Source organism: Molothrus aeneus, chromosome 21 (assembly GCF_037042795.1).
Source record: "Molothrus aeneus isolate 106 chromosome 21, BPBGC_Maene_1.0, whole genome shotgun sequence".
Taxonomy (NCBI): domain Eukaryota; kingdom Metazoa; phylum Chordata; class Aves; order Passeriformes; family Icteridae; genus Molothrus; species Molothrus aeneus.
Genome location: NC_089666.1, coordinates 5,425,798 through 5,445,792, shown reverse-complemented (window position 1 = coordinate 5,445,792; position 19,995 = coordinate 5,425,798). Strand labels below are relative to the sequence as shown.

The following is a 19,995-nucleotide window of genomic DNA, read 5'->3' as shown; positions in this document are numbered from 1 at the left end:
CTGGGCACCCAGTGCCACACTGGGCGCTGGCATGGCTGGGCACCTCTGGGGGCTTCTGCTGCTCACAGGGACCCCAAGGTGTGTCACAAAGTCTCTTTTCCCAGCCCGGCAGTCAAAGAAGGAGTCAGAGCTCTTCAGTTCTCAGTCTCAAGGTTGTTTATTGTTTCTTGTCTATAAAATTCTTTCTCCTGTCCAGCCAAGGTCCGTTCAGCAGGGCAGACAGAGGCACTCTGGTGTTATCTTTTTATACTAAAAACTTTGTGAACAATATTTACAATTCCTTCCCAATACCCATCACCTGTGTTAGACACTGAGCTTCTACTCTGAACCAACCCAAAAGTGCCAACATCAGAGCAGGAGATGGAGGCCAAGAAGAAGAAGAAGGAGGAAGGCTGGACATGCCCAGATTCCTCCATCTTGCCCCCTGAACCCCCGTGCTAAAAACCCCAAAAATCTATTAAGAATTCTCTACAAATCCATTTCCCACCTGTCCCCATCCCTCCTTGCCCTGCAGAATCTCCCTTGGAGCTCTCACAGGGAAGAAGGAATGAAATGGTCCTGTTGGGATCATTTAATTTCCCTGTTGGGATCATTTCATTTCCCCGTTGGGATCATTCCATTCCCTGTTGGGATCATTTAGTTCCCTGTTGGGATCATTTAATTTCCCTATTGGGATCATCTCATTTCCCTGTTGGGATCATTCCTTTTCCTTGTTGGGATCATTTAATTTCCCTGTTGGGATCATTCTATTCCCGGTTGGGATCATATAATTTTATTTCCCTGTTGGGATCATTCCATTCCCGGTTGGGATCATATAATTTCTTTTCCCTGCTGGGATCATCTCATTTCCCTGTTGGGATCATTCCTTTCCCTGTTGGGATCATTTAATTTCCCTCTTGGGATCATTTAATTTCCCTGTTGGGATCATTCCATTTCCCTGCTGGGATTTAATTCAGATTTTTGTGCATCCCCAGCTCCTGCTGGTGCCGTGTGTGTCCCAGGGGGTGACGCAGGAGCACAGCACAGGCTGAGCAGCCTCACCTGGGACTGGAATTAAACACCAGACCCTCAACAGGTGCCCTGAGCTGCTTTTATGGCATTAAAAACCACTAAGTGGGACCCAGGAGCCCAGCACTGGAGGGGAATATTAAAGTGTTATTATGAACATTGCTTAAAAATAAAAAAAAAAAAAACTCAGGAACAGGAGGAAGGGCTCTGGCACTTCAATTTTATGAAGATATATGGGAGAAAAGAATGAGAAACTCCAAAAAAACAATGCCTGAGATGTTTCTTTTATCTAAAGTACAACCAGTTCAACATTTTACACAGAATGGGTCCCAAAGAGCATAAATCAGGGGATGGAAGAGATGTTTTAAAAAGGCCTCCAAATATAATTTCTTTACCTCCCACGTTCTCAAGCCAAATATTTTAAATGGAAAAGCATGTGGGACACAAAGCACGGATATTATCAGTCTTTAAGGACCTTTCCCAAAAAGGTGATTTGTTCTGGGTCCCCAGTCTGATATTTATAAATAAGGAAAAGGAAGGAGAGGAAGAAAATTAAAAAAAAAAAAATCAGAAGCTGGGAAAGCTGTGACCACAAGTGACAGTATGGAAATAATAAAAATTATTATTTTTAATAATAGTTAAATGTCACGACGAGACAGCTGTCAGTCATGGCTGAGATTTTTGGTGGGAAAAAAAGAGCTGAGATTGTTCTTTCTCAGTTCTGTGGGGTCAGATTTGAGCCACAGCACTGGGATGCCTTGAAGGGAACTGGGAGGGTGAAGGGAAGGAAATTGGGAGGATGAAGGGAAGGGAACTGGGAGGATGAAGGGAAGGAAACTGGGAGGATGAAGGGAAGAAAAATGGGAGGATGAAGGGAACGGGACTGGGAGAATGAAGGGAAGGAACTGGGAGGATGAAGGGAAGAAAAATGGGAGGATGAAGGGAAGAAAAATGGGAGGATGAAGGGAAGAAAAATGGGAGGATGAAGGGAACGGGACTGGGAGAATGAAGGGAAGGAACTGGGAGGATGAAATTAAGGAACTGGGGGGGACAAAATGAAGGAAATTGGGAGGATAAAATGTAGGAATTGGGAGGATGAAGGGAAGGGAACTGGGAGGTTAAAATGAAAGAACTTGGAGGATGAAGGAAAGGAATTGGGAGGATGAAGGGAAGGGAACTGGGAGGATAAAGGGAAGGAATTGGGAGGATGAAGGGAAGGAACTGGGAGGATGAAGGGAAGAAAATTGGGAGGATGAAATGATGGGAACGGGGGGAATGAAATAAAGGAAATTGGGAGGATGAAGTGAACGAAATTGGTAAAATGAATGGAAGGGAACTGGGAAGATGAAGTGAAGGAACTGGGAGGATTAAATGAAGAAAATTGGGAGGATGAAATGAAGGAACTGGGAGAATGAAGGAACTGGGAGGATGAAATGAAGGAACTGGGAGGATGAAATGAAGGGAACTGGGAGGATGAAATGAAGGGAACTGGGAGGATGAAGTGCCCTCAGTGGCTCTGAGTAACATCCCAGCCTCCCCACCCCAGCTCAGTCCATCCATCCCCGTCCCCTGTCCCTCAGTGCTCCTGCAGCCTCTGGGAATTTCCTGCTGCTTTTCCCAGGAATCCCTGCCTGAGAGCAGAGAGGGCAGCTCGGTGCTGTTGGGAATTTCTCCTGCTGGGGTTCCCCAGCCAGCTCAGATCAGTGTGGCCCTGCTGGTGTCAGAGCCTGCCCCACCCCAGGAGCCCCTGGAATGCAGAGGAGATGTGGAAAGGCTCAGCCCCTCGGATTCTGTGCTCCCCTGACAGATCCAAGTGGAAACACAGGCCCTGCCAAAGCTGTTTCATTCCCAGATTTCTTTGGAAAAAACCAGGATTTTCAGCACAGCGCAGCAGGGGAGCTGTGCTGGTGGGCTGGTGACACCCTCTGAAGGACTTCCAGCCAAAATAATATGGATTTCCTGGAAGCACATCCCCTCAGAGGGAGAGATCATGGATTTTGGAGGTATCCAAGGCAACAGCCCAGATGCTGATCCCAGCTCTGCTGCTGCCTTCAGTGGGGGGATGCAGAGCTGTGGGTTTCACTGCTGAGGTCATCGTTCCTTCAGGAGGGGAGAGATGGATCCCTGCACACCCAGGATACCTGGGTGACCTCCAGCTTGAAGGCTCAGAATTCACATTTCCAGACCCATCACAGCCTTTCCAGGGAAGCCACCAACATCTGGGTTCATCCCATCTAACATCTGCGACTAAACCAAAAACTTTAAACCCTGATTCAGATAAGGGAGAGAGACAGAATTCACCTGCACAGGAGCTGCTGAGCTTCTATCATCTCCTTTTACTGGAAATAAAAGCTTTTGGGACTGGGCTTCTGATTTGATTCTTTCTTTATGGAAGAAAATTAAATTCTTTTTAAAATTAAATTTTAAAAAAATTAATTTAATTTAATGAAAAATAAAAAGTTGAAAATGAAAAATTAAATTAAATTCCTTTTCTCTTCTTCAGTAGAATTGATGGTGCTGAAACACTGCAGAAAAGATGAAATCCACTTTCAGACTGAGATGATTTTTTGTTATGAGACGGTTGTACCTGAAAGTTGGAAGAAGTGAACAAACAAAATATTACTGAGGACATTTAAAAGTGAAAATCAATGTGGTCAAAGATCCCAGCAGTGAACAGAATTAACTCAGCCCTAACTGCCAGTGCCAGACCCCCAAAAGAAGAAAGAAGGAAGGAGGAGAAGGAGGAAGAGAAAGGGAGAAGAAGGAAGAAGAAGAAGAAGGAAGAAGGAGGAAGAAGAAGAAGAAGAAGGAAGAAGAAGGAGGAAGAGTGGGGAAGAAGGAGGAAGAAGAAGATGGAAAAAGAAGGAGGAAGAAGGAGCTCAGGACAACACCCTATGCCCTCCATCTTGTTCCCATCTACAACAGAATTCTAAAAATACTAAAACCTATAAACATGGGATACTAAAAATACTAAAACCTATAAACATGGGATACTAAAAATACTAAAACCTATAAATTTGGGATCTCCAGTCTCACCATCACAGTAATTTACCAGCAGCTCCATCAGCCTGACCCCCTCCAGAGGGTTTTAATCCCAGTTTGTGTTTACCAGGAGGTGCCAGGAGCAGCTGAATGTGTGCGAGGTTGTTCCTTCAGAAGCCTCAGAAGTGATTAAAACCAACAATAACCCATGAAATTACATCAGGTTTTTTGGTTTTTTTTCTCCTCTCATGTCCCGAGGAATTCCCCAGCTCCAGATCCATTCCAACTGGCACCATCCTGCACTTGAGCTCCAGGGTCAGTGGAGTCTGTGATGGTTCCAATTTTTCTGCTGAGGGATTACGTGAAATCCAAATAATTCTTTCCACAGGGGATTTCAGAGCCACTCTGGTTTCAAACATTCCCATCCAGGATGAGGAGCTTTTTCTTGGGTGTCTGTCCCTCCCTTGGTGATGACATTTATCTTATCAAGGCATAAATCAATTCCATTAATGGCATTCCTAAATTCCATTCCATTAATTTCATTCCTAATCATTCAGTTCCTAAAGGAAGCTGATGGAACAGCCCGTGGTAAATCCAATCTTTGTAATTTTGGCTGAATGCCCTTGGATTACTAATTCCACATAAATTCCATGACCCAGTGTTCCCCGTTTCAGTGACTGAAACGCTTCTGCTGAGGTAAAAACTCACCTGGAGGAGCTGTCAGGCACTGCTGGACGTGGCTCACATTTGAGGGGTGAATTGCAGCTGATTACAAAGAGTTTGGGTCAAATGTCCGCTCTCAAAAATTGGGGTTTTCTCTTCCACTAGCACAGCCTGCTTCGGGGATTGTTTTTGGCAGTGGGGTTTAGGGCAGGAAAATAGGAAATGAAGTGGAAAAATGTGAAGACTACAGCAAACAAGAAAATCCTGGAAGGAGCACACTCTGGAGATCCACCCTGGCCATTAATAATATGGAAAGATTTCATTAGAGGGAAGAGGAGAAGAAAGGAAGTGCAAGGAGGAGCACGGGATAAAAAAATCTGCATCAAACCCCGCACTTCTTGTCACAAATCATGGAATTAAAGATTGACCAAATCATTCAAAGGTGGAAAAGCTCTCCAAGTCCAACCTTTGGCCAGTCCCCAGCCCAGAGCTCTGAGTGCCACATCCAGGAATTCCTGGGACACCTCCAGGGATGGGCGCTCCAAACCTCCCTGGGCAGCCCCTGCCAAGGCCTGAGCACCCTTTCCATGGGGAAATTCCTGCTGGAGGTGGCCCATGGGGTCTGAAAATGCTGGAAGTGCCCAGGGGAGATGCTCCAAACCCAAACCAGGGCAGGGGCAGCTCCCCTGCACCACGGCCTGGAAATAAAGCAAATTAAGTTTGTTAAGGACACTGTGGTTACCTAAAAAAAGAGGGTTTTTTTCTGGTGGAAAAAGCCCTTCTGCCCTCTGCTGAGGAGCACCTTGCAGGGGTGCAGCCCTCAGAATAAGGAGCTTTGTTTAAGAGAGTTTCATCTTCAATTCCTCCCCCTCTTCTTCTGCCCCTTCCCAGCCCACAGCTCCCCGTGGCCTCTCAATGAAGGAGCCAACCCCCAAATCCCTCTGTGAAGGGTGAACCTGATTACAAATACGTGGAAAATAGAAAATCTAAAATGCCTCAGGATTTTAGATTTTCTATTTTCCATGTATTTGCAATCCTGCAGTTCTTTAATCTAGAACCCTAAACTCCATGGACAGTGGGAGCTGCTCCTTCCCCATTTTGGGCAGGCACAACAATTCCTCTCCAGGCCTGGCAATCAAGGACACCTCACTGCCTCAGGACCAAAAAAGTAAATAAAAATTAGTTTGGGGGCAGCAAATTTGGGGTAAATTCCTTCATTACCTGAAGCTGCAATTGGAAGATTGAACCCAAATGTGCAAATGGACGAAACTTATAAAAATATAAAAAACTGTGACTCGTGGTCCATTTTTGGGGGGGCTCTGTCTGCCCTAAATGTACCTGAAGGCCCTTCAATAAATATAACACATACACTTTTTATTCTCTCTAATTTGTCTGGCCTCTGTTTTTAGGTAGCCCCAAAAGGCATCAGCTGAGCCCCAGGTGAGCTCCCAGCACAGCAATTTAAAACCCCTGGGGTTTTTCCCAAAAGTTTTTGCACCATTATGTCACATCCTATACATCAGAATTTGCTGGGAAATGCTTGGTTTTGTTGTTTTGGGGTTTTTTTTTTGGTTTTTTAAAATTTCTTTTCAGTGTTCCTGCTCTCTCCTGGAAATACAAACCCCAGCAAGCTGAATGACCTGAGGGTTTGTTTATTTATTTCCAGGGTAGGTAGGAGGAAGTTCAGCCTTTGTGCTCGCGGAACATTCTGAGCATTGGAAACGTAATGAGCATTAATGAGTATGAAATAAAGACCCTTTGGGATCCATAACTGTTAACTCAGCTGTCCCAGAGCCCCCAAAGCTGCCACAAATCCCTTTCCCAATTCCTCACAAGCACACAGAGGAGGAGGAGGAGCTGTGATTTGAGTGAGCCAGGATGAGCTTCTGGGATCATTGGCAGCTCAGCTAAAATCCATTTATTGTCTGCCTTTAGTCCCAGTGAGCCGTTCCAGCATGTGGGGTTCTGTCTCTCTGCTGTGGAGTAAATCTCAGTTTCTCAGGACACCCAGCGGGGACCTCTCCAGTCAGTCAGGGACTGGAAGAATCATGGAATTGTGGAATGGTTTGGGGGGGAAAGGAGCTTAAAACCCCCTCATTCCACCCCCCTGCCGTGGGCAGGGACTGCTTCCACTCTCCCAGGTCTCTTGGGCAGGATTTTTCTCTCCTGACAAATCCGTGGAGAAATTCCCTGCATGGACAAAGGAGCAACAGCCACGGGTGGTGCTGCCCTGGACAGTGAGAGGATTTGTTTCCTTCATATTTCCTTTGATTTTTTTCTTGATCTTTTTCTTTTTCTTGAACTTTTCAGGGGAAGTTTTCTGCCTGTGGACTCCTCCCTGAGCTGGGCGCTCCCCATCCTCTCTGAGATCTTTAGGTGGTTTGGGGTGCAGGAAGAGGAGAGGAAGAGGAAGAGGAAGAAGAAGAAGAAGAAGAAGAAGAAGAAGAAGAAGAAGAAGAAGAAGAAGAAGAAGAAGAAGAAGAAGAAGAGGAACAAAGAGGAACAAGAAGAGGAACAAGAAGAACAAGAAGAACAGGAAGAACAAGAACAAGAACAAGAACAAGAACAAGAACAAGAACAAGAACAAGGAAGAAGGAAGAAGAAGGAGGAAGAAGGAGGAAGAAGAAGGAGGAGGAAGAAAGAAGAATAGAAAGAAGGAGGAGGAGGAGGAAGAAGAAGAAGAAGAAGAAGAAGAAGAAGAAGAAGAAGAAGAAGAAGAAGAAGAAGAACAAGAACAAGAACAAGAACAAGAACAAGAACAAGAACAAGAAGAACAAGAACAAGGAAGAAGGAAGAAGAAAGAGGAAGAAGGAGCTCAGGACAACACCCTATGCCCTCCATCTTGTTCCCATCTACAACAAAATTCTAAAAATACTAAAACCTATAAATATGGGATAGTAAAAATACTAAAACCTATACATTTGGGATACTAACTATCCCAAACCCTACATTTCTCACCCAAGCGACATCCTACACTGCTCTCTCTAATCTATTTCACACTTTTGTGTCTTCCAGCCCATCCTGAATGAATTCCTGGAAACTTTCTCCATGGCTGAGGGTCAAAGCCAGTGCTTCTCTGGGGGTCAGGACCCCTCGGAGCAGACACACAGAAATATTCCCTGTGCCCTGGGTTCCCACCACAGAGAAACTGAATCATTTCAAATTGTGCGTGCAACAAAATTCGGAATTTCTGCTTGACGGCCACAGGCACCAACCTGGGAGCTTTTTACGGTGCTGGAGGAGAAACGGCACCTGAGCAAGGTCCTGGAGAACAGGGTGGAGGAAAACTGGGTGAGAAACATCAGGAATTGTCCTTTCTGGAGAAGCCAGCAGTGTTTGAGCTGCACATTCCTCTGCTCCTGCTAAAGAAACGCCCAGCTGCTCTGGGCCTGCATTTATTGTTTAATTCATTCATGCTGCTCGCTGGAAACACCATCCTTAAAGTCCTTCTGGGGCAGAGTTTGCTTTAAAGAAAACCCTCCATGGAAAAGGCTTTCCTTTAAATTTAGTACAAAAGAAAAGCCCAACCAGTTTTATTTATAGATCAGGGCATGAGAGATTTTCAGTGTTCAAGCCAGTGCTCTATCTCTGTTTCTCCCATAAAAACATGTTTAGCATTTTTCTCATCCTACCAGAATAAAATCCTTTTATTGAGATTTTTTTTTTCCCCTTGCTAAAATGCAGCCACTTGAATGAATGACAAAAAAATACTGGATTTATCCACTGGATGATTTAGTGAGTTGTGATTCTGTTCTTGGGTGACATGAGCTGGGTTTTGGTTATTCTTCAATAGATCATCTCTTACTTCTGTGGCTTTGGGACAGTTTGTAAACCTAAGGTTGTATTTCCCAGAGATCTGTACCAGATGTATGATAAATTTTGGAGTTTTATTATATTTATTTTTCTATTTTTTTATTATTTTATATTATTTTTTTTAAATGCTAGATTTTATTACTATAGAAGCATCCAGAAGTTCCTTGTGGAATGTCTGCTTGGAGGAGCAGTGAGAAAATGGCTAAATGGAGAAATTGGGGCCTTTCCAACAACCTGAGTGATAAAATCAACAATTTCATATCAGTTTGTGTTTAACGGGAGGGCGAAATATTAAATTTGTTCGTTTGGTGAATGACAATGCTGCCAACACATCTTGATTTCTATTAATTCATAGTAAAAAGCAGAATTTGGGGTGTCTTTCTTTGAAGTGATGGTTCTCCCTTTCCTGGTGGAGGTGGTGGTGATAACCAGGTCCATCCATTAAAAAATTCAAGGGTGAGGTGGTTATTGGGCAGTGCCGCAGCTCTTAACTGGTTAAAAATTAATCTGGGGACAGTGGCAGCTTATGCCCTTGCTGAAAATTTGAATTTTTTCCATTTTACTGTTTCCCAGTCATTCTTTAACCCTTGCTGTGCCCTCCCAGCCCATTTTTAGTGCCTGGCACACTTCAGAATTAAAGGTTTCACTGCCTGGATGGTTCCCTCTGCTGAGCTTTGTGACAAAATCACTGATTATGACTCAACTTCCCTTCCAAACGTCTTTGTTATCTGTAACTGATAACACAGTTATCAAATCCACATTCTGGGCTGCTTAAGAGAGGAATTAAAGGTTTTAGTGATAATTTTAGAGAAAATATGTTCCCATATGAAGCAGTGCTGTTGCTTAAAGTCCCCCTGAGCATCTGAGGTGTCCAAGGTGAGGGTTTGGAGCCACCTGGGGTGGTGGGAGGTGTCCCTGGCCATGGCAGGGCTGGGATGGGTTGGGATTTAAGGTCCCTTCCAAGCCAAACCAGTGTGGGGCTCTGCGGATGGGCAGGTGCTGAGTGCTCCTCTTATTTGAGCCATTTGTTGAGGAATCTATTGTGGAATTATTTTCGGAATTGTTGAGGAATTTATTGTGGGTTTATGGGATGAGGAGACCAGAGATTGGTGTGGGAAATCTGGGGTGGGGCTGGGCAAGAAAATGGGTGGGAAATGGGGAGTGTGGGGGTGTGGGGGCGTTCACAGGACAAGGGAAGAGATGGGAACCTTGACTCCATGTTTCAGAAGGCTGATTTATTATTTTATGACATATATTAGATTGAAAGAAAATTATAGATTAACACTATGCTAAAAAATAGAAGAAAGGTTTTTATCAGAAGGAAGGAAAGGGAAAGGGAAAGGGAAAGGAAAGGAAAGGAAAGGAAAGGAAAGGAAAGGAAAGGAAAGGAAAGGAAAGGAAAGGAAAGGAAAGGAAAGGAAAGGAAAGGAAAGGAAAGGAAAGGAAAGGGGAAAGGAAAAAGATAATAAAATCTTGTGACTGACCAGAGTCTGAGCCAGCTGACTGTGATTGGCCATTAATTAGAAATAACCACACGAGACCAATCACAGATTCACCTGTTGCATTCCACAGCAGCAGATAATTATTGTTTTTCTTTTCCTCTGAGGCTTCTCAGGAGGAAAAATCCCAAAAGGATTTTTCATAAAATCTGTGACATGGGGGGTGACTGAGGGCACCCCTGGAACAGGGTGACAGCAGTGACAGCCCCTGTGCTGAGGGTGTGACTGCCAGGGGGGCTCCAGGTCACACAGAGAAGTTCCCTGAGGGTATTTAAGCCACTGTATGGATGATCTCGCTCCATTATTTCTCACAGAGCTTCTCAGTTCACTCTATTTAACTTTATAATTCAGAGAAATGAAACCATTTCCCCATCTCATCCCTACCAAGGGAGAAAAACCACAGCTGAGTGGCAGTGAAACAGCTCCTGATGTGTGTCAGGGCACTGGAAGGAGCAAAATGAGAACAGGAGGAGGTCTGGGGTTGAGTTTGTGCCTGCCTGGCCTCTCTCTCTGCTGTTTTTGGGGTTTTTTTTTTTTTGCTGTTTTTGCAGGAGCTCTTCCCAAGCATCCTGCACAGCTTTGTTGCTGCAGAAAGGATAAAAACCACCTGCTTACACCTGTGATGTGTTTTACTCCCGTATTCTTCCACCAGGGAGGCTGGAAGTTGCTTTTCCAGCAGCAGAGTGGCCAACTTGGGCAGAGAAAATGGATTTAAAAGGATTTTAAAGGGAAGGCCTGATAAAACAAGTTTCTTATCCAATTGCCTTCAAGTCTGTAGCTTGCTGTGCTGCTTTTTTATAAATCCCTTCATCCTTCATTCAGAAGCTTCATTTCCTTGGAAATGACAAGATTCCAGCACGGTTTGGGTTGGAAGGGTCCTTAAAGCTCATCCCAAGGGGCAGGGACACCTTCCACCATTCCAGGCTGCTCAGAGCTCCATCCAGCCTGGCCTTGGGGATGGAGCATCCCCAGCCTGAGCCAGAACGATTCTGATGAATAATTCTGAGCCAGGATTGTCGTTTGGCTCAGGTGTCAGTGCAATGTTTTGTTTTAATGCCACTTCTCACACAGGATGTAAAGCAATGTTTTCAGGGTTTCTGACAGGGAATAGTGAGAGTGTTTGGTGCTTTCCCAGCTGGGCCGTTCCTTCCCCAAAATTCTGCTCTCTGCTGTGTTTTAGCACAGATCTTCCCAGGAATAAGCCAGTGGAACATGAGTCACTGCAGGAGCCAGGGCCTGGGCGAGGTGGGCTCCTGGCTTATAAATGGCACAATTGTAGATACAGGAGTGCAAGGGCTGCTCTGCTTGGAAAGCTGGCTGGAAAATAGCACTCATGAGGTAGGCAGGCATTTCTATCCACAGGAACCATTGGCTATTTTGTATATATTTGCATTTCATTTTCTAACCACACTTCTGGAGCTTGGTTTTTTTTAACTATTCACTGATGAGCTTATCACGGGCTGCGCCTCACAGCAAAATTCTGGCATCCACAAGCTCTCATTTGGACGATTTCTGGGCTAAAAAGCCACCAGCAAGGTGGAGAAGCCTGATGAGCTCCCTGCTAGATGTTCCAAGTGTTATTTTTGTGTTAGTGAAGAATGGGGAGGGGTCTGTGTGAAACTTGGGGTGTCCGAATGCAAAGAGCCGAATTCTGACAGTGTTTGCCCATTGCTGTCTCACATCTCTGGAAGGAACGAGTGGTTTGTTCTTCCACCTGTAAAAAAAAATAAAAAAGACACAATAAATGTGCATTTGTGAGTGGAGAAAGGTTTCTCTCTCCATTCATCCTTCTGCTCATTCCTGGGGGGTGAGCAGAGTCCCCCCTGCCCTGGGAGAAGGGAGTGGGGAGGAAATTTTGCAAGAATTTTTACCCCTTCTGCGCAAATAAACCCAAAACCTTGCAGGGTTCAACACCGAAATTGTGGGGAGAGGAGAAGGAGGGTTTAGCAGCCAGGACAGATAGATGGATCCCTGGGATGTGCAAATTTTGCCTTTCACCTTCCCCCGAGCTCTGAGCTGCCCTGTCCTGCCATGGATGCTGTCGGTGTGTGAGAGGCTTTTCAGCACAGCAGAATCTATCTCCCAAAACATTATTATTATTTTCCGGGGGATTAAAAGCCGTTTTTAGAAGATTTCCCAGCTCGTTTTCTCAGCCATAACCACGCTGAAGAGGTTCTCAGTGGGACAGCAGCGCTCGAAGAGGGGGACACGAGGTGATCCCGAGGCATTTCTGGTGTAATTCTCTCAGCTTGGCCGGCTCTGCCCGAGGAATGAAGTTGACTCATTCTTCCTGGACGCGATCCACCTCTCATGGAAATCGATGGAATTCTTTCTGCCGCCTTTTTAACACATGTTCTTACAGTTACTTTCCCCTCGTTTGTAAATCTACATGAACTCTTGCTTCCCTGCGGTTAAAAATATGATTTCTTTTTCGCTGCTGATGGACCCAGTCGCTCCGAGAGAGCCCCGTAAATACTTCCCCATCTCCGCTGATGATCCGCAGAGCCGAGCACAGCAGCTCTTTGTGCTCTCTGCCCTTACACCATTGCGTTGATTCCGCCCTTCAGGTCAGCGGGGAGAGCCAGGGGGGTCCCCCAGCATCGGGGGGTCCCGGGGGGCCGGGTTGGTCCCGCATCCCGCCCGTGCCCGCCGCGTTCCCCCGGGAGGAGCGAGGGATGACGGCGACATCACCTCACACCCCATCAGGGTTTTTTTTTTTTTTTGCTTTCCCCCCCCCTGGCCCGTGAGTTATGCTCTGAACCGGCTTTTTAAAGATTTTTTTTTTTTTTAAGGAGCTGCTTTGTATTAAATGAATAAAATATGTTCGTGTCCCGTCGGGGTCCCTGTTCGCTTCCATTCCGCCCCTTTATAAAAAAGGAGTTAATCAGGAATGAGTTGCCACTGGCTTTTTGCAGTTTATCGCGTTCCCCAAAGGAGTTTTACATCCTCAGCCCATTGGATCATCATCTTTTAATCCTAAAAAGAAAACTCGCTGTATGGGGTGTCTGAACGCAGAGATCCCGGCGCCTTGTAAACAGGTTTTTGGTTTGGTTTTTTTTTTTTTTCCCCCCCAAACCCAATAAGAATTTAGGTTTGCGTTTATTTTCTGCTCTCACAGATGCTTCTGGCATCAAAATCTCGCCGCTTTCATTTGTTCAGCTGTAGAAGAACAGCGTCTGTCCAGCCCCGAGAATGTTTTCAGGTGTTCTGGGAACAGATAAATGTTTCCGATTTTAGAACGCTGTTGGTGTTTAAAGAAAAAGGAACATTCGGAGAAGGGTTTGAGTCTTTTTCCTGTTTGTTAGGGGGGGAAAAAAAAATAAAGTGTTCTTAATTATGACTTGCGGGGTTGGGGGGGATGCTTGGAAAGCTCCTCCAGAAAAGTAATTCTAAACAGTAAAGAAGGAGGGGGAAAAAAGGAGGAAAAATGCTCTATGATGTTTTATTTTAATAATCCTTTGCAGGCATGTGAGCCGTGGTCTGAGGGAGAAAAAAAAAAAAAAAAACAAAATAAAGAAGTTTCAGGAAAAAGGCACGAACAATACCGCCTTTAAACCCAAATCTGCAAACTTCTGAGAATATGCCCTGGTATTGAATACACCGGATTTCTCTCCCGAGCGAAGGGGAAGGTTTTGTTCGTTTGGACAGTCTTTGAATACTGTTCTAAAACTTCTTTCAAGTGAGAACTGAAGAGAGAAATGTTAAGTTCTGGGAGGAGACAATAAGTTAGCATCTTTGAGCGGGGTCCCTTGCATGCAAATCAGCCTTTTGGCAATTTGGGGAAGTTTAATTGGAAGGTGGAAGCGTGCAAAGATAAGAAAGCGGCATCGGCAGGAGCTCGCTGGGGCTCCGGGGGGACCCCGGGCCCCGCTCCTCACCTTGCCCGGGGACCCCAGCGCAGCCCCCGGCCCGCCCCGTCGGACATCGCCCCTCTCCCCCCTCTCCCCGAGGTGTCTCGGAAATCAATCCCTGCCTCTGAAGTTTCTGTAATTTTCACCTCATGAATTTTTGTCGCCCCTTTTTCTCCCCCCACCCCCCACCCCTTCCTTTCCCCCGCCCCTGGGGCTCTGGGGCAGGCCCGGACGGCGCGGCCGCGGCTCTGGGCTGTGCTCAGCCCCTTCCTCGGGATCGCTGCTCGGGCTCCTCATTTCCCAACGCCGGAAAAGGTCTTGAACTCAATTAATAGCTAATAATTAGCCAGCCGGCCCCGCCGCAGCCGTCCTTAGAGGGGGCAGCGCAAGTGAACGAGGCGCGGACCCCGCGGGGACACCCGGGCGCCTCCTTGGGCGTCCCCCTGGGGAATTTCGCTGCGTTTTAGGGGCTGAGCTGCAGTGCCGCACCCCCAGGGGCAGAGGAAGGAGGGGACACTGAGGGGACACCCCCCGAGGGCTCCATCGGGGTCCCCAGGGCTTGGGGGCACCCCCAGAGCGGGCGCTGCTCCGCGGGGACGAGCGCAGGAAGCTCCGAATGTGGGAGCAAATGGAGATTTGGGGTTCAAATCGCCACCCCCACCATATTTAATTAACGCAAATCCCCCTCCCTTGGCCGGAGCCCTGCGGGGTTGCGGGCCTGGCTCGGGGCTGATCAGCACCAGGGGGTGCCCCGGGCAGGGGAACCCCAAATCCGGGGCTGCGGGAGGGGAACGCGCCCCGGCCCCGCCAGCGGCTGCATCTCCCTGCCAGCCTCAAATCGGGGGCAGTTCTGCCAGTTCCGAGGGAAAAGGCGGCTCAGGTCGTTGTAGTGGCTTCAGAATTGGGCGTTTCGGCTGAAAAATGCTTGATCGAAAATTGCCCCAGCGGTACCTGTCGGCCAGGGCCACTCGCCGCTCCCCAAAATGCCCCGGGGAAAGGAGAGACCACAGACCGGGGGCTTGGGCTCTACCCGTGACAAAACTCTGCTGAATTACAGCGCACATCGTTTCCATTCTGCTTTCATTTGGCAAGCAATCTCCGGGCAAAAATATTTTGATCAAACGTCGAAAAAAAATTGCTATAAAAGTCCTTAATTTCCCTTCATTCCCAGAGACCGTCACGATTAAAATTGTGTTTACATCCTCAAAACTGTCTGTTCATGGGAGACAACACTGCTCGATGTCTGACGATTGTAATTATAATCATGTTCAAGTTAGATATTCAAATGTAAATGGTGCTTTTCTTTTTCTTTTCCCTTTTTTTTTTTTTTTTTTTTTTTTTTACGACTTCTTATTTTAGGACGTGAATTTTTTACCTTCGCCGGGACCAGCAAGGAGCAGCCTCGCGCGGCGGAGTGTAACGAATTCGGAGGAATTCTTAGAGCTGAACATGTTTTTTGAAAAATCTGAAATGGCAATTGACACGGTGTTTTTTCATGGCCAGAGGAGCCAGTGTTTTCTTCTAGAAATAACAATAAAAAAAAAAATAGTCTGATCGCCTCATTTTGATGCACAGACGGGTTTCAGTGCAGCTGGAATATCAGGGAAGAGGTGCAGGACAGTGAATGCAGGCACAGGTTATGCTGCAGTATTAATCTTCCCCTCTGTATTTCATCGCTGAGGGGACCAACAAGACCGACTTAATTTCATTTTTTTTTTTTCCCCTCCCTGTACAAAACGCATCCATTTCTCCCTTTCTCACTGGCGCTTGTTCCGCCGCTTCTCAAAGGTTTTCGGGTAAAAAAAAAAAAAAAAATTAATTTAAACCAATGAGAGTGTAAATAGGTCACTTCAGGAAAGGCTCTGGCGGGTGCAGGATGTGACACCCGCCCTGAGCTCCATCACCTGAGCCACCCCTGAGGCTCCGGGTGGCCCCGACTCGGGGGGGAGGACCCGGCTTGGTGCCTCGCCACCTCCTCGGAGCGGGGAGGGGGCGCATCCACCTTTGCAGAGTTTATTTTTTGTTATTTTTATGGGGTTTTTTTTGCCTCTCCCAGAGCCGCTGCTGGCAAGGCGAGCTGTCCCCGCCGCCTGGCCCGGGATGCTCGGCGGGGGCTCCCCGCCTTGTCCCCGTTGTCCCCGGGGCTCCCGGCTGTCCTTAACCGCCCCCTTGTGCCGGCTGCTCGCAGGGACCGGGGCTCGGGAGGTGTCGGAAAGGCTCGGCAGGAGGGATGCGAGCAGCGGCGTGGGTGCGAGGCAGCAGCTCCTCATCCCGCCCTGGGTGCGCTCCCGCCGCTCATTAGCGGCAGATTAGCGGGGAAAATCCCCAGGGAAGCGTGTGACATTCTCAGCGCCTTGATCCGCGACCCCTGCGGAGCGCAGCCCCGTCCTGTGCCACCGGGTTCTTGCGCAGTTCGGAATATGAATTCCCGGTTGAATGCCGCGCGCAGGAACAAGGAGTGATTGATGCGAAAATCCTCCCAGGGAAGGGGTGACTCGGGGCGTGCGGCAGCGCCCGGGCGAGCTGGACGGGCTCGAGCGTTTTAATCTTCTTTACTGCTTGAAAACGCTTGTGCAAAACAGCTCGCAGAGCCCCCCGCGCCTCCTGCCGTGCCCCCGTGGGTGCCCACCCTAGCCCGGGGTCCCACGCGGGGAGCGGGGCCGGGCGAAGTTGCCACGCAGCGCTTCACCCTGGAGCGTGTTTCCCAAACCCGCCCTGTAGAACACCTGGGAACACCTGGGCTGTCCTGGAGGTGCCAAGGAACCCACCCGTAAATCCCTGCCGCTCCAGCGCCCCCTCCCCAGAGCTGCGGGGACCCTCCCCGCCCCACGCCGCGCTGAAATCTCTGTTAGAGACCAGGGTGGAGGCGCAAAAAGGGGCGAGCACGGAGGGGATCAACCCCAAGCAGGCTCATTTCGGGACCACCCGCTCCCCTGTGCCCCCAGACCCCCCAGACGCCCCTCGGCCCGGCCATGCAGCCCCGCGGGTCCCCTGGCAGCGTGTGCCGCACAGAGGGTCTTGGCCGCTTCTTTCCCTGCAGGAGATGGTTATTAACTCTCGGTGGAAAATCGGCCGCCTCCGCTGGAGTGGTTTTCCCCTCCAGCCATCCCCAGGGTGGCCGTGGGCAGAGTTCCTGGGGAAGCGGCGGAGCACGGAGCGGCTCCAGGCCGGGCAGGGCCCCGGCTCCCTGCGCCTTGGCAGCCGCCCTGCTTGACCCGGCAGCGCCCAGAACCTTCCTGGCGCCTCTCCCTTCCTCCTGCACGGGCATTTAGTTTGCCGTTCCCCGTGGAAGAGCCACGCACTCAAACAGGTGCAGGCTGGAGAAGCCGGTGCCCACCGCGGGATGCTCGCCCGCCGGGACCCGGGGGGCGCTTCGGGGATTCCGGGGGGGCTGCGAGGCTCTCCCTGCCCGGCCGCGCACCTCGCTGCGGGGCTTTGGGGAGCCCCAGGACGCCTCTCCTTCCACGGGGGGGCTCAGAAGCGGCCCCGTGGAGCCCCGGTGGGAGCAGGAGCGCGTCCTGGACGCGCTGAGCCCCGAGCGCCCGGGCCGTGCCCTCGGCAGCAGCCCCGAGCCGCTGGGGCTGACAGCGAGCGGGGCAAACCCGGCCCGTTCCCGGGGGCAGAACCGCTGCGGGAAGGGATCCCACTCGTGTCGGGGATGGCAGCGTGTCCTTCCCCACACGCACCGCAGCCCACGGCCAGCACACTCCGGCACCGGCCCTTCCAAATTCGTTCTCTCTCTCTTTTTTTTTTTTTTTTTTTCCCACCTTTTTCACCCTTTTATAATTTTTTATTTTAGGGGGGGGTTTCTCCCCTTTTCCCCCCTTTCCTGGGCAGGCAAAGAGCCGCATCCCGGCCTTGCCGCCCGTCTCAGTGCCCGCCGGAGGCTGCGGGAGCTCCGCTCCCCGCTCCAGCCCGGCCGCTGCCGCCTCGGCCCGGCAGGAACGCGGCCGGAGCCGGGGAAGCCGCACGGGCAGAGCCGGGGAGCCGAGGACAACCGGGGCAGCCCCAGCAAGGCGCCTTTCGATCGCTTCTCGCTGGCTTCGTTTGCAGAAGCATCCCCCAAACCGTGGCACCCCCTGAGCCACCCCAGCCGTGCACCTTCCCCAAAAGCGTTTTGCCTCTCCCCGAATATCCCCGAGAGCGGCTCCGCTGGAGCGGGGCTGTTCCCCGCAGGAGCTGATTCCTGGGGGAGCCTGGCTGATGGAGATGGGGGGGATCTGGCGAGAAAACAAAAGCCGGGGTCGTGCGGGGCTGGGGCTGAGGGGGGGCACGGCCGCGGTGCCCTCCCGGTGCTCCGAGCCCTCCGTGCCCTCCGTTCCCCGGCGAGCGGGGCATCCTCCCCTGGCCGGCCGCGGCTCTACCCGATTTTCTGCAAGAACAGCGAGAAATAACCCAGGACGACGTTTTCAAAGCGAAACCCGCCCGTCCCGGGAGCGGCTCGGTGTGGGGGACGCGGGGACAGCGAGAGTCCGGGATGGCTGGAAGAAATATTTCAATAAGTTGGGAACACTCGAGCTCCTGTTTCACCGGTGAGGCTGGGAAGAGCTTGTTTTTCCAACCTCGGGGTGCCCGGCGCGCCGTGGAACGGCGTCCTCGAGGCAGGAATTCACAGGCACCGCTTCGGCATTTTAGGCGACACGTGGCTCCGGGTTCCCTTCAAACGGATTTATTTTATTTGGCCTCCCGCTCCCCCCTCCACCCTTCCCTCGAACGCCGGCTCCTCGGTAGCATCTGAAAGGCCTCTGCTCCCATTTGCAATTAAAGAGTTTATTGAGGAGGGGAAAACCGGTAATTAGCAGGAATATTCCCCCCCTTCCCCAGTTCCACCTGCAGGGCAGGAGTGCAGCTGGCGGAATGGCTTCCAGCAGGGACCTGACGCACCCACACAAGTTTTGCTTTGTTTTTTTGATTTTTTTTTGTTTTTGTTTTTTTTTTTGTTTTTGTTTTTGTTTTTTGTTTTTTTTTGCGGTGCCCTTCGGTGCGAGGGCTCCCCGGGATGGGTGCGCACCTCCAGCGCGGAGCACCGCGCTGCCCTCACCCCATTATTTTATGGAATGTTTTAAGGCGACGCGCGTTTTCTCCCTCTCTCCATATTAATCTCATTAAATCCTACCTTTCAACCTTCTTCCGTGACCATCTGACCTGGCCACTTGAATTAAAATAGTGCTTTCTCCGCAGTCAAAGCCAGCACATCAATCACCGGCTATTTACACTTCGCTCCTCTCTTCAAAGCGCCTCTGGCCCAGCGCTCGCTACCTCCGCTCGGAGGGGGCCCGGCCAGGTCCTGGGGGGCTCCGGGGGTGTCTGTCCTTGCTCTCCCCCCTTTCCTCGGGTGTCTGGCGGCTTCCCCCGTCCCTGGGGAGCGCTGCCCCAGCGCGCTGCCTTCCACCTGAAAGGCAGAGCAGAGCGGCCGCCCTCGCTCCCTCCTTCCCTCCCCGACCCCTCCCGGCTGCCCGCGGGGTGCGGGGCCCGGGGCCCTCCCGCGACAAACCGGGGCTGAAACCCCCGCGAGCATCGGCAAACCCGAGCCGGGGATAAAGGAGCGAAGCTGCCGAAAGGCTGGAAAAATTCTGGTAGAAACGCGAGAAATACCGACAAAACACAACAGCGCGAGTTCTGGTATTTTTAAAAGTTATTATTTTTAAAGAGTTAGGCAACCGCACCCCTCCCCGCCGCCCCTGAGCCGAAGGGGGAGAGGAAGGCGAAAGAAATAAAAGGATAAAAAAAAATAAAAAGGAAGAAAATAAAGACAGACACTGGTTGAAAAGTTACGTAAATAAACATTTTTCAGATTAAAAACAAAAGCATGTCCAAACTAGGAACGTTTACAAGATGACAACTACTAACAAACTTTCTCTACAGCATTGCTATTTAGTAGTAACAACAATAATAGAATAATAATAATAATAATCACCTCTTTATAGGATGGCACCTTGATCCTTAAATATTGTCCAGTGTGTAAGGTCAGTGTGCGGAGGGTTAGGAGCGGAGAGGGCTGATTTTTCTTAAAGGGGCAGATCAGGGAAGGCTGTGATGGTGCCGGCAGAGAGGAGGGGGCAGAGATAAGTGGTCTGAGGAAGAGGATAGGACAAAAAAAAAAAAAAAAAAAAAAAAAAGAAGGAGAAAAAAAAAAAAAAAAAGACCAAACCAGCCCGATGATGATGAATACATTGGAA

At 49.5% G+C, this 19,995-nt stretch overlaps 2 long non-coding RNA genes across 2 annotated transcripts; one reads left to right on the top strand and one right to left on the bottom strand.

The window, feature by feature from the left end:
- Positions 1–10,481: 10,481 nt before the first annotated feature.
- Positions 10,482–19,194, bottom strand: LOC136565452 (uncharacterized). The gene is made up of 2 exons (XR_010784864.1): positions 18,933–19,194; positions 10,482–11,679 (listed from the first exon to the last, which is right to left on the bottom strand). It is a non-coding gene; the product is annotated as an uncharacterized lncRNA (long non-coding RNA).
- LOC136565541 (uncharacterized) lies at positions 14,032–15,378 on the top strand. The gene is made up of 2 exons (XR_010784881.1): positions 14,032–14,131; positions 15,176–15,378. It is a non-coding gene; the product is annotated as an uncharacterized lncRNA (long non-coding RNA).
- Positions 19,195–19,995: the final 801 nt, after the last annotated feature.